The 13759-nt window shown below is 35.5% G+C and overlaps 1 non-coding gene across 1 annotated transcript; it reads right to left on the reverse strand.

The window, feature by feature from the left end:
- Positions 1 to 225: 225 nt before the first annotated feature.
- On the reverse strand, positions 226 to 332 carry LOC138890958 (small nucleolar RNA R71). Its single transcript, XR_011407320.1, has one exon. It is a non-coding gene; the product is annotated as a small nucleolar RNA R71 (small nucleolar RNA).
- Between the last annotated feature and the right edge of the window lie 13427 nt (positions 333 to 13759).

Here is a 13759-nt window from a genome sequence, read left to right on the forward strand (position 1 = left end):
TTCCGTGTTGGCTTGCCCGGCAATGGTATTGGGTGCCATCATAACCTATAATGGAAATGGGTCGTGACAGTATTCCCTGAAGCAATTAAGTTAAGGCTATTTCCTTTTTCTTTAAAAGGAGATGCTAAGACTCGGTTGCGAAGTTTTCCTCAAGGATCAATTACCACATGGGACCAAATGACTCAGAAATTTCTAAATAAATACTTTTCTCCTGCTAAAACCACAAAGTTAAGACAAGACATATCTAATTTCTTGCGGGCTAACACAGAGTCAGTTTATTAAGCTTGGGAAAGGTTTAAAGCAATGTTAAGAAAATGTCCACACCACTATATTCCTGAACGTATGCAATTGTATATTTTTTATCACGGGCGAAAAACCCTCATCCAGAAATGTGATAGATGCAGCTGCAGGAGGTTCAGTAATGGGAAAAACCATAGAAGAAGCATTGCAATTGTTGAATAAAATTTCTGAGAATGCCATCCAATGGCCATCTGAGCGTATAATTATCAAGTAGGCTGCTACAATAAATTAGGTAGATGTTTTAAATACACTAACACAACAGATTGTTTCTTTGGCACAAAAGTTTGAATCTTTTCAGGTGAATACACAACAACCAAGCCAGTATGAAGTTTGCGATATGTGTGGAGAAAATCATCTAAACCATGAATGCCAAGCAATCCATCAAAATGATGAACAAGTCAATGTTATCAGCTACAAATCTTACCCTTTTGGAAGTCCAATGGCACATAAACATCCAGGAATTCAATGGAGCAATCCAAATGGTGCCGAGAACTCTCAAAACTTTCAGAAACAACCTGTACAGGATCCGTCAAGATATCAAAATCAAAACTGAGGGCAATTGAATTTTAAACCTTATTAGCAAACAACACCATATCAACAAAGGCCTCAACAAGCTCACCCGAGTCTTGATGACATTATGTACAAGTACATTAAGGCCACTGATGAAGAGATGGAGAGTCAGACTTCTGCCCTTAAAAATTTAGAAATTCAGTTGAGCCAACTAGCAACTCTTGTGTCAGAAAAGATTCAAGGTCCCTTACCAAGTAATACAGAGAAAAATCCAAAGGAGCACCTTAAGGCCATCACCTTACGGTCAGGTAAGGAGTTGGATGAACCCTATGCAGACTGATCAGGACAACATGTAGACAAGGGTAAGAATGTTGAAACACCCTTTGAACCATCAGAAGAGAAAGAAGTCAAGAAAAAAGAAGAAAAAAATATTAAAAAGTTAACTCCTCTCCCTGTGACTATTCCCTTTCCACAAAAAATGAAAAGAGAAAAGCTTGACAACCAATTTGCAAAATTTTTGGATATTTTAAAACAAATTCACATCAATATTCCTTTTACTGATGCTTTGTCACAAATGCCTTCATATGCCAAATTTTTAAAGGAAATTTTGTCAACTAAAAGAAAATTGGAAGAAGTTTCTGCGGTAATGTTTACGGAAAAATGCAGTGCTATACTTCAAAATAAGCTACCACAAAAACTTGGTGATCCAGGCAGTTTTATAATTCCATGCACTTTGGGAGAAGTACATTTTGAAAAAGCACTTTGTGGTTGTGGAGCTTCAATAAATTTGATGCCATTTTCTATCTTTAAAAAGTTAGATCTTGGTGAAATAAAAGACACAAATGTTTCTCTTCAGTTTGCAGATCAAAGTACTAAGAAAGCTAAGGGAATAATTGAAAATGTACTCGTAAGAGTAGATAAGTTTGTTTTCCCTGTAGATTTTATAGTGCTTGAAATGAAGGAATGTCCTAAGGAACCAATAATTTTAGGTTGACCATTTCTTGCTACAGGAAGAGCAATTATAAATTTTCATCAAGGACAATTAATTTTAAGAGTTGATGAAGAAAGAGTCATATTTGGTATGCAAAAGATACTAAGATATTCAGAATATGAAACATCATCTTCATGTTTATCAATTGACATGATTATTTATCTTACAGATGAATTCAAAGATGATCAATTAATTCCAGATTCAATGGAAAGATGCTTGATCAAATCAGGCACCACACAGGACGATGATCCCACCATCAGAAGAGAAGCTAAAATATTCGACAAAGATTCAGAAGAAGAAGAGATGAAATCCGAAAAAGTTCAATCAAAAATTGAACTCAAAACTCTCCCTTCTCATTTCAAATATGTTTATCTTGAGCAAGAATTATTTCTAGTAATTATTTCATCTTCTCTTATTGCAGAACAAGAAAATAGTTTGATTAAAGTATTGAAAGCACACTAAGGAGCCTTAGAATGGATTGTAGAAAATATTAAAGGGATTAGTCCGACTATTTGTACACACAGAATCCTCATGGAGGATAGATACAAGCCAATAGTCCAGCCGCAAAGAAGATTGAATCCAGCAATGCAGGAAGTAGTGAAAAAAGAGATCGTAAAGCTATTGGCAGCAGGTATTATATACCCCATTTCAGCCTGTGAGTAAGTCCCGTTCAGGTAGTACCAAAGAAAGGAGGTATGAATGTTATAAAAAATGAAAGTAATGAGCTCATACCTACCAGGACTATTACAGGATGGAGAGTCTGTATTGATTATAGACGTCTCAATGATGCCACTAGAAAAGATCATTTTCCTTTGCCATTTATTGATCAAATGTTGGAAAGAATTGCAGGATACGATTTTTACTATTTTCTTGATGGCTACTCAGGATATAATCAGATACAAATTACACTAGAATATCAAGATAAGACAACCTTCACATGCTCTCATGGAACATATGCCTATAAGAGAATGCCATTTGGTCTGTGCAACGCCCCTGCTACATTTCAGCGTTGCAAGTCGACAATTTTTGCTGACATGATTGACAAATTTCTTGAAATTTTTATGGATGATTTTACACTATTTGGCAAAACATATAAGGATTGTCTTAACCATTTGACCTTATTTCTTAAAAGATGTGAAGAAACAAACTTAGTTCTTAATTGGAAAAAATATTATTTTATGGTTAAGGAAGGAATTATTTTAGGACATAAAATCACTGCTAAAGGGATAGAAGTTGATAAGACAAAAATTAATCTTATAGCAGGATTACTCCCTCCCACAACTGTGAAAGGAATTAGAAGCTTTCCAGGTCATGCAGGTTTTTACAGGAGATTCATAAAAGATTTCTCAAAGATTTCAAAACCGCTGACTAACCTCTTGATGAAAGACACTAAGTTTGATTTTTCAGGTGACTATGTGAAAGCATTTAAAACCCTTAAGGAAAAGTTATCAACTGCACCTGTAGTTGTGTCCCCTGATTGGAACCAACCTTTTGAGGTCATGTATGGTGCTGGTGATACAACAGTTGGAGCTGTTTTAAGCCAAAGAAGGGATAAGATTTTCATCCTATTTACTATGCTAGTATGACATTGAGTGAGACTCAAGTGAATTATGCCACAACAGAAAAAGAGTTACTAGCAGTAGTGTTTGCTTTTGATAAGTTTCGCTCCTATTTGATAGGAACCAAAGTCACTGTTTTTACTGATCATGCAACTTTAAAATACCTCTTAGCTAAGAAAGATACTCAACCTAGATTATTAAGATGGATATTACTTCTGCAGGAATTTGACCTTGAGATAAAGGACAAAAAAGGGACAGAGAACCAAGTAGCTGACTATTTGTCTAGATTAGAAAATCCTCCCCTTGAGTTTAATGAGATAAAAGAAAAATTTCCTGATGAACATATTTTTTCAGTTGACACAATTGTGACTCAACCACCCTGGTTTGCAGATATCACGAATTACTTGGTTGGAAAGTAGATACCGCAATATTTCTCTTACCAGCAAAGAAAAAAACTTATATCTGATGCAAAGTATTATCTGTGGGATGAACCTTACTTATTCAAAAATTGTGCAGATAATATCATTAGAAGGTGTGTACCTGAAGAAGAGATGAATAAAATTCTATATCACTGTCATGATGGAGCAATTGGAGGACATTATGCAGCAAATCGAACAGTTTTTAAAGTTTTAGAAGCCGAATTCTTCTGGCCCACACTCTTTAAATATGTCCGAGCATATGTAGCACAATGTGACAGGTGTTAGAGAACAGGTAATATCACCAAGAGAGATGAGATGTCATTGCAATCAATACATGTATGTGAAATATTTGATGTTTGAGGAATAGATTTTATGGGTCCTTTTCCCTCTTCTCACTCTTTTGAATATATCTTTGTGGCTGTGGATTACGTGTCAAGATGGATTGAAGCCATCCCCACAAGAAAGAATGATGCTCGTACAGTGTGTAATTTTCTTAGAAAAGATATTTTTACAAATTTGGCACATCGCGAGTCATCATTAGTGACCAAGGAGCTCATTTCATCAATAAGCAATTTTCTGCTTTACTGTCAAAATACAATGTGACTCACAACACAAGAACACCATATCATGCTCAAACTTAAGGGCAAGTTGAGGTTTCCAACCGCGAGTTAAAAAGAATTCTTGAAAACACGGTTGGAATCTCAAGAAAAGACTGGCCTTTAAAATTAGATGATGCATAATGGGCGTACCGAACGGCTTTCAAAACACCAATTGGAACATCTCCATATAGATTATTCTTTGGAAAAGCTTGTCATTTGCCCGTAGAATTAGAACATAAAGCTTTTTGGGCTTTGAAAGTACTGAACTTTGATTTAACCTCCGCTGGTAAAAAGCGATTTATTCAGGTTAATGAATTGGAAGAACTGAGATTGGGAGCCTATGAAAATGCTAAATTTTTTAAAGAAAAAACAAAAATATGGCATGACAAGTTGATCCGACCAAAGAGTTTCAAAATTGGAGATCAGGTACTTATTTACAATAACCGACTTAGGTTATTCCCAGGAAAATTAAAATCCAGGTGGACGGGTCCTTACAATGTTACAGGTGTTACTCCATACGGCGCAATTGAAATTCAGAAAAATGGAGGAGACAAGTTTAAGGTAAATGGTCACAGGCTAAAGTTGTACTATTGAAGACATTTTGAACAACATCCATCGGTTCCTTTGATAGACTAATGAATTCTCCAATTAATAAGTCGAGCTGACAACGTTAAACTTAGAACTAAGATACAAAACCCGTAGCCATTGAGGGAGAAGCAGTGGAGCCTCATAAGCCCGACATAGATTTGGGTAATTAAATGCTTAATCAATTGATCTGGTCATATCCAGGTTATTGTACAACCAGAACATCTCATGAAGGCCTCTACAAAAACAGAGTCACATGTGTAGGAGTAACTCCATGGTGATCGGTATGCCTAAGCAACTGGTTGATTAACCATTTAATGAATCAATTCAAAATGTTGGCACATGTAAATTTGTTAGTTTATATTTAAACCAGGACCAAATGACTGATAAGGTCTTAAATTAATCAGTCTATTACATATAAAAATATGTGTTGTCACACACTCTTTCAAGTTTTTTCTTCTCTCTCCCTATATATATATATATATATATTCATCTTTTATTTTATTCTTAATTGTCGTTCTTGTACAATATTAAAGTTTTAAAGTAAAAGTTTACATATTTTTCAAACATTTTTTTTTTCATTTATGCTATATAACTTCCAAGTTTGTGATTTTATTTTTGTGAAGGAAACAACGAGTATCTCCAAATTTGAGAAAGTGTTGGAATAGAGAAGCATTATGATCTCAACAGGTAGAATCAATAAAATTCTGCTAGAACTTGCCCCAAATGTCTATCAGGCGAAATTCTAGACAACACTATTTTTAGAATCTAATTAGGCTTTCTTTGACACCCTTTTTAGCCTATCTATTTTTAACCACAAATATTTATATTTTACCTTTTAGCACCCAACTTTGAGCCAAAAAAAAGAAAAAAAGAAAAAATAAAGAGGGATAAACCAACTTTTATTGATATGCCATATTGGTTTATCTTACAAAAAGATTGATACTACTTCTTCCAGCTATAATTGAGCAAAAATGATTATTAAAGCAAGCGATGAAGGAATACTTGTGGAGTAAATGTTCTATTTCAATTTTACTAAAAAAACAAAAAAGGAAAACAAGGTGTATATAAATGTAAAATAAGTTATTGGTTCAAGAAGCTTGAATTTAAGGAATCTATTGAGAGAAATGATGACTTAAGTGATATTAATTATGTAATTGGAGACCGGGACCTTTAGCCCAATCTCTAGAGTTATTTTCTTTGTGTTGAGTTGTACATAGTTACTTTGGTAAAATAATCGTCTCTCATAATAAAACTGGATGGAACAAAGTCACTATACACATATCCATTTACCTTACCAGCATTAAGCCTATCATTACACGATTGAAAAAGTCCTAAAATAATTTTAGAAATTAGTGTTGATTCTACATTAGTGGAGACTGACAAGAAGGGCAAGCTTATGGACAAAATTTAAGTAACTCGAAATTGTAATCATAATGTTATCAATCTCAAAAGTTCATCAAAAGAGGAGTTGAAATTTTTTGGCAAACAAAAGCAGAAGAAGAAACAAGGTACAGATTTGGCGACTTGAAAAACTTATAGGTTTTGAATTTTATGTGAAATTTTATTTTTTACTTTTCTACTCTACAAGAAACAACAATTATTAATAAAATTACTGCCTCAAGGATGAGCAAGGATTCAAGTGCGGGGAAGTTTGATGACTATAAAATATTCATATATTATATACTTAAAAATAAATTATTTTAAATAATATATATATATATATAATATTAGTTATCTGTGTTTTCTAATAGTATTTTGCAGGAAATAAAAATATCTTGATAAAGCAAATAAAGGAATAAAAAGAGATCACGACGCATCATGGCAAAAGAACCACGAGGCATAGTGGCACCTTATAAAATTTGATTTCTATAAAAAAGATGTCATATTTGTGTTGAAAGAGGGGGAAGATCATACGTGCCTAATTAGCAACTTTTCTCTAGCTTTGGTCTTTACTTCTTTCTTTATCTCTTTCATTTTTCTCTTGTAATTTTTGAATTTTCTAAGAGTGTTGATAGTATTTTAAGAATATCTTTCTTTGTAAGATTTAAAGACTCCATAATGGAGTAATCTCTTTTGTTGGGATAGTTGATGAAGCTCAATATCGTTATAATATTAATCTCAATTTTACTACATGCTTGACCTGAAACGTTCTAATTATATTTCTATATTGTGCCGGAATATTAGTTTTAATTAATTATTATCACTTATATCTATTTATTCTCCAAAGTTAGTTGTATGTCAATTTTGTAATTCTTACGAAGCAAAATTAATATACAAAAACTATTGAGTAAAATAATAGAGTGAGAGTAATTCTTTTTAAGCTATCATTCCAAGTCTGTAATCTTGCTTACTTCCATTCTAATTCTCACGGAGGAGTTGTAGTTGGCAAGATTATTGATTTTTAGTAAAAAGTAATCGCAAGAGGTTTTTGCTATCTTTTAGCACAATTCAGGCAAGAAAATTATTTCAGTTTAATTGTCACGAGTCATATATCAATTGATTTACATAACCTCGCGGAGTGTTATTAATTAATTATTTCTTAGTGAGCAAAATATAATTGTATTTAGCAATAAACAGTTGTTCCTAAGAGAAATACATGTAGAAGCCATGATTTTATTATTATCACGCTATCGAGTGAATTCAATGATTCCCAACTCTCTTTAAATATAAATCTTCCGAAAGTTATTTTATTTCAACTTAAGCAATTTAAATTTTCAACAAACTAAATTTTATCAATTTGATTCTCTCAAATAGTAGTAAGAATATTATAATTTTGTAGCTAGATTCTCCAATCTCTGTGGGACGATATCATAAACTATACTAGAATTTGAGAGAGCACGAGTAGCAAGATCTTATACGCATTGACCTCGTCAAAATTATTGTTATTTGTATGACCTAATAAGTAGCAAAAAATACTTTTGTGATGATTCTTCATAGAATTATAAAATAATTAAAATTTAAAAAATATTTTTATTACGATTCTTCAAAGAGTTATCAAATAATACGTATTAAAAATTTGTAAAAAAAAGAGGTTGGCATATATTCTATTTTAATAATTTGCTTATTTAAAAATCTTTAGGTAAGGATATTAATTTAACTCATTGGATCTTGATAAATATTTTTTAGCTAAAATAATAAATGCTGCCATAATAAATTAAAAGTTACAAGGAGAGATTTGCTTTAACATTCTTTACCTAAAATTGAAGGTCCTAACGTTCCATCACATTTATATTAATTTTCATTTTAATTGATTTTGGGAAAATCAGTTTTGAGTTTAATTTTTGAAATAAACTATTTCTTTGTATTACTTTATGTCCGAAGTGGAGATGGCTTATTCATCTATTTTATTCTTTAAGTAACCTCCGAAAGTTTATTATACAAACACTATATTAACATTAGTTGGATGAATTAGGTTAAGGAGCCACGAATCGATGCAGATTCTTTTTTTGTAGTTTTCTAGTTTTCGTTTAAGAAAGAATTATGGGTCCTTCTCGAATGTGTGACGACCCGGCCGGTCGTCTTAAGAATTAACACCCCGATCTCCTATTTCCGACTTTATTTATACTATTTTGATTTGCCGGGATGTTCGGTTTTGAGTTTCGGGGAGTTTTGGGATACTTAGTCCCTAAATGAGAGCTTAAGTGTTGGAAAGTTGACCGTAGTCGGAACAGTGTGAAGACGGCCTCGGAATGGAAATCCGATGGTTCCGTTAGCTCCATTAGGTGATTCTGGGCTTAGGGGCATATTCGGATTGTATTTTGGAGGTCCGTAGCTAATTTAGGCTTGAAATGACGAAAATTGAATTTTTGAAGTTTTCGGTCCGATAGTGAGATTTTGATCCGAGGGTCGTAATGGAATTCCGGAAGTTGGAGTAGCTCCGTAGTGTTGAATGTGATGTGTGTGTAAAATTTCAGGTCACTCGGACGAGGTTTGATAGACTTTTTGATCGAAAGTGTATTTTAAAAGTTTTTGGAATTCTAAGGCTTAAATCCATGGTTAATTCGAGGTTTCGATGTTATTTTAGGTGTTTAGAATTGGTACAAGTTTGGATAGTGGTTTGTGACTTATTGGTGCCTTTGGTTGAGGTCCCGGGGGCCTCGGGATGAATTCGGATGGTCGACGAAAAGATTTGGAGTTTGAAGTTTGCTGCAGCAGCTGGTTTACTATAATAACCGCACCTGCGGTTTGGGTCCCGCAGGTGCGAAGCCGTAGAAGCGGCAAAGCAAGCGCAGATGCGGATTTGGGGAGGGTCAGCAGGTTCCGCAGATGCAGGTAATTCATCGCAGAAGCGGTACCGCACCTGCGGAAGGGTAACCGCAGAAGCGGAAATTGGCCTTTAAGCAAAAGTCGCAGATGCGACGAAGTCCTCGCAGAAGCGGTCCCAGGGCCGCAAATGTGAAAATCGCTGGGCAGAACATATAAATTCTTGTCTTTGCAAAAATTAGCCATTTTTCATCTTTTTAAAAATGGGAAGAAGCTTGGGGAGCACTTTTCAAGAGAGATTTTCATAGGAGTTCATTGAGATTTGGGCCATTTGGAGTCGAGTACTCGTGGCAAGAGCGTGGTTTCGGGTTGATTTTGAGCCGGTTCGAGGTAAGTGGCTTGTCTAACCTTGTGGGGGGACCTTCCCCTTAGGATATGATATATTTGATAATTGAAATGCCTTGTACGTGAGGTGACAAGTGCGTACTTGAGCTAATTGTTGAAAATCCGGTTTTACTTTAAGTATTTCAATTGAGTTCCTTTTTTCTGTTTTATTCTACCTGCAAATTTAGCCTGTTGTAATTTAGAAAAGCATGTTGAGTTGACTTAATTGCCTATTTGCTTAGACTGCCTTAATTGCAATACGTGAAGCATGTTAGGTTAGAATTAAATGTTTACTTGGTACGAAATTAGCATTAAATTGAGTATTCTTGTGTTGCTTCTGTGTGTTTTTAATTTGGGACTACGGGACGGCATCCCGGGAGATCCCCTGTACATATTTATGATCTGGACTGAGGTGCAGGTTACCAAGAGATCCCTGGCATGTATATTAAGGATACCAAGAGATCCCTGTCACGTATATTGAGGATACCAAGGGATCCTCGGGATACCAAGAGATCCCTAACATATATTGAGGATACCAAGAGATCCTCGGGATACCAAGAGATACCTTATATACATAGAGGATACCAAGAGATCCTCGGGATACCAAGAGATCTCCCGGTTATCATCCTTGCTATGAGTGGCATTTCTTTGTGGTGCCTTTATCTTTGTTTCCGTTGTTGTACTCTTATTATTCTATATAGATTCTTACTATAGATTCTCAATTATACTGCTTATCTTATCCTGTCATTTTATTATTTATTTAATCTTAGTAGGGCCCTGACCTTCCTCGTCACTACCCGACCAAGGTTAGGCTTGACACTTACTAAGTACCGATGTGGTGTACTCATGCCCCTTTTGCGCATGTTTTTCATGTGCAGATCCAGGTACCGCTACTCAGGCCTACCATCCTTGAGGGAGGCAACCGCTTTAGAGACTTTGAGGTACATCTGCCGCGTCCACAGACCGAAGAGTCCCTTTCTATTCCTGCTTTTTAGTATTTAGCCCTTCTGTACTTTTCTGTTCTATTTAGACATTCCGGAGTTAGAGCTATGTAGTACTTCTTAGCTTGTGATTCGTGGTTTCGGGGTCTTGGATTTATGTTTTGGTATTGAGAGTTAAATATGGTGTATGCCGAGCGACACATTTAAACACTGTTATTACTTTATTACTGTTTTAAATTATTTTACTTCCGCAAATTTTGGTTTTCTTCCGCAATTTAGACTTACCTAGTCGTAGAGATTAGGTGCCGTCACGATGGTTCACGAAGGGCGAACCGGGGTCGTGACAGAATGATTATTGAATTATATATAGGAAATTTTTATTTGAGTTTAAATTAAATACCTAAATTTTTGAGAGTTTATACATAGTTAAAATAAGAAAAAAATTTAATATCAAAGTCCTAAACATTAGGAAAATAATTAAATGACTAATTTAACAAATATGAACATTATTATTAAGGGTAAAAAAGCAAACGACATTTCGCTAATGACCTTCGTGATTTTAATATAATATAGTATATGGATAGAGATGTTAGAAAAATATTAAATTATGGAGAATAACATTTAGCTTGAACCGTGTCAAAGACACTATCCTTAAGGATATTTCGCCCACACCGAGATGAATAAAATTAGGCGTATCCCCTAGGAATCAACAAGTACTTCTAGTATAACTAGGAGCAGAAACAACAAAGATTAACAAAGACAACCCATCACAATAGTAGAAAAGTATTTACTTTGTTCACTCACTGCCACGACCCGGACTTCCCACCCTCGAGAGTCGTGATGGCGTCTACTAGTGAAAGCTAGGCAAGCCAACCAATTGAATTATTTATTAACAATTAAGAACCAATAGTTATCAATCAACAAAATTTACTAAGCAAAAGATTAAATTTCAAGATTAATAATACTGCAAATACCATTCCATAACAAATCTACCCAAGACTGGTGTCATAACTTCACAAACTGTCTAGGAGTATTAAAAATAACGGTCTGAAAGAAATAAATACAACATTGTCTCTGGAAATACATGAAAGAAACAGGAATAGTAGATAGAAGGAGACGCCAAGGCCTGCGGACGCCTTCAGGACTATCTCGGGTCGCCTGATGAACAAGAAACAACAATTTCACTGCGGTCTGAAATCTACAACATTGGGATTTGCACAAAAAAGTGCAGAGTGTAGTATCAGCACAACCAACCCCATGTGCTGGAAAGTGCCTAACCTAATCTCAGCGAAGTAGTGACGAGTCTAGGACCAGACTACCAAATAAACATGTACAGTTAAATTATATACAACAAAAATAGAAGCAGATAATTACAACTAAAGTTGGGCGGGGGAAACATTTGCGGGGAGTAGCAGGTAATAACAGAATAATAGTAGAGAAATGTAAGGAATGGCATAAATCAAATACCAACAAAAGATATGGACAAAAGAAACAAGTACACATGTAATACCGTTGCAGGCGTACAACCCGATCCCAAATCACATAGTACCGTTGCAGGCGTGCAACCCGCTCCCATTTCATATAATACCGTTGCAGGCGTGCAATCTGCTCCCATTTCATATATTACCATTGCAGGCGTGCAACCCAATCCTATTTCATATATTACCGTTGCAGGCGTGCAACCCGCTCCCATTTCATATATTATCGTTGCAGGCGTGCAACCCGCTCCCACTTCATATGTTACCGTTGCAGGCGTGCAACCCGCTCCCTTTTTCATATAATACCGTTGCAGGTGTGCAACACACTCCCTTTTTCATATAGTACCATTGCAGGCGTGCAACCCACTTCCTTTTCATTTATCAATACCAATCATAAAAGAATCCCGACAAGGGAACAATATTTTAACAACAACATCCAGGTAAGGGAACAATACTATAACAACAATATCCCGGCAAGGGAATAATACTATAACAATAACATCCCGACAAGGAAACAATAATATGACAAAAACATTCCGACAAGGGAACAATAATGAAAACAACATCCCGGCAAGGGAACAATAATGATGATCCTCATATGAAGCGCAATAAACCACAATGAGTCACAACAATTACAATACAAGACTCACGGGCATGCTTGACACCAACGTATAGATACTCGTCACCATGCCTATACGTCGTACTCAATAATAAACACACAACAAATAAGACTCAACTCCTAATCCCTCAATATAAGGTTAGACCAAACACTTACCTCGATACCACGAACACAATTAAGCCTCAACTATCGCTTTACCTCTTGAGTCCACCACCAACTCGTTCGTATCTAGCCACAAGTTACTTAATAATATTAATAAGTGCTAAATGAATCAATTTTAATATATGGAAATAAGTTTTCTAAAGTTTTTTCCAAAAAGTCAAAATTCGACCCCGGACCTGCTTGGTCCAAACCCGAAATTCGGACCAAAACCCGATTACACATTCACCCGCGAGTCCGAATATATAATTGGTTTTGGAATCCGACCTCAATTTGAGGTCTAAATCCCCATATTTCAATTTTCTTAGGTTTTACCCAAAATTCCCAATTCCATCGTGAAAACCCTAGATTCTAGGATGAAATCTTGTAAAAAGAAGTTAAGGAGTAAAGAAAATGAGTTAGAAATCACTTACTAATGTTTTGGAAAAGAAATATCGTTTGAAAAATCGCCTCATATGTTTTTGGGGTTTTGAAAAATGAAAAATAACTGAAAATCCCGTTTAAATATACCCCTCTCAAACCCCCTGTGCGAACCCCACAAAAAGGAGTGCGGCCGCGGAGCTCACAGTGTTTACTGCAGTGACATGCTTTAATATTTTAGCCATAACGTTCACTACAAATATCTAAATTGTGATTTCTTTAACTTTCTGGAAACTAGACATGAAGGGCTACAACTTTCAGTTTTGAATCATCTCAAAATTCCTTGTAGATCAAAAGATATAAGCTTCCGAAATCGGACCGGTGAAATTCTTCCTCACCGCGGACCGCCCAAAAAAGGAGTGCGGCCGCAAAGGACCCTCCACGGTCAGCACAAAATCAATGCGGTCAGCACTGGTGGGTTCAGAGATCTGCAACATCTCTGAACCTGCAACAGCTATATTTTAAGCCTAAAACATCCTGGAACCTACCCGAAACTCACCCAAGCCCTCGGGGCTTCAAACCAAATGTGCATACTAACTCAAAAACATCATATGGACCTACTCGTGTGATCACATCATCAAAATAACAT

Source organism: Nicotiana sylvestris, chromosome 4, assembly GCF_000393655.2.
Source record: "Nicotiana sylvestris chromosome 4, ASM39365v2, whole genome shotgun sequence".
Lineage (NCBI taxonomy): Eukaryota > Viridiplantae > Streptophyta > Magnoliopsida > Solanales > Solanaceae > Nicotiana > Nicotiana sylvestris.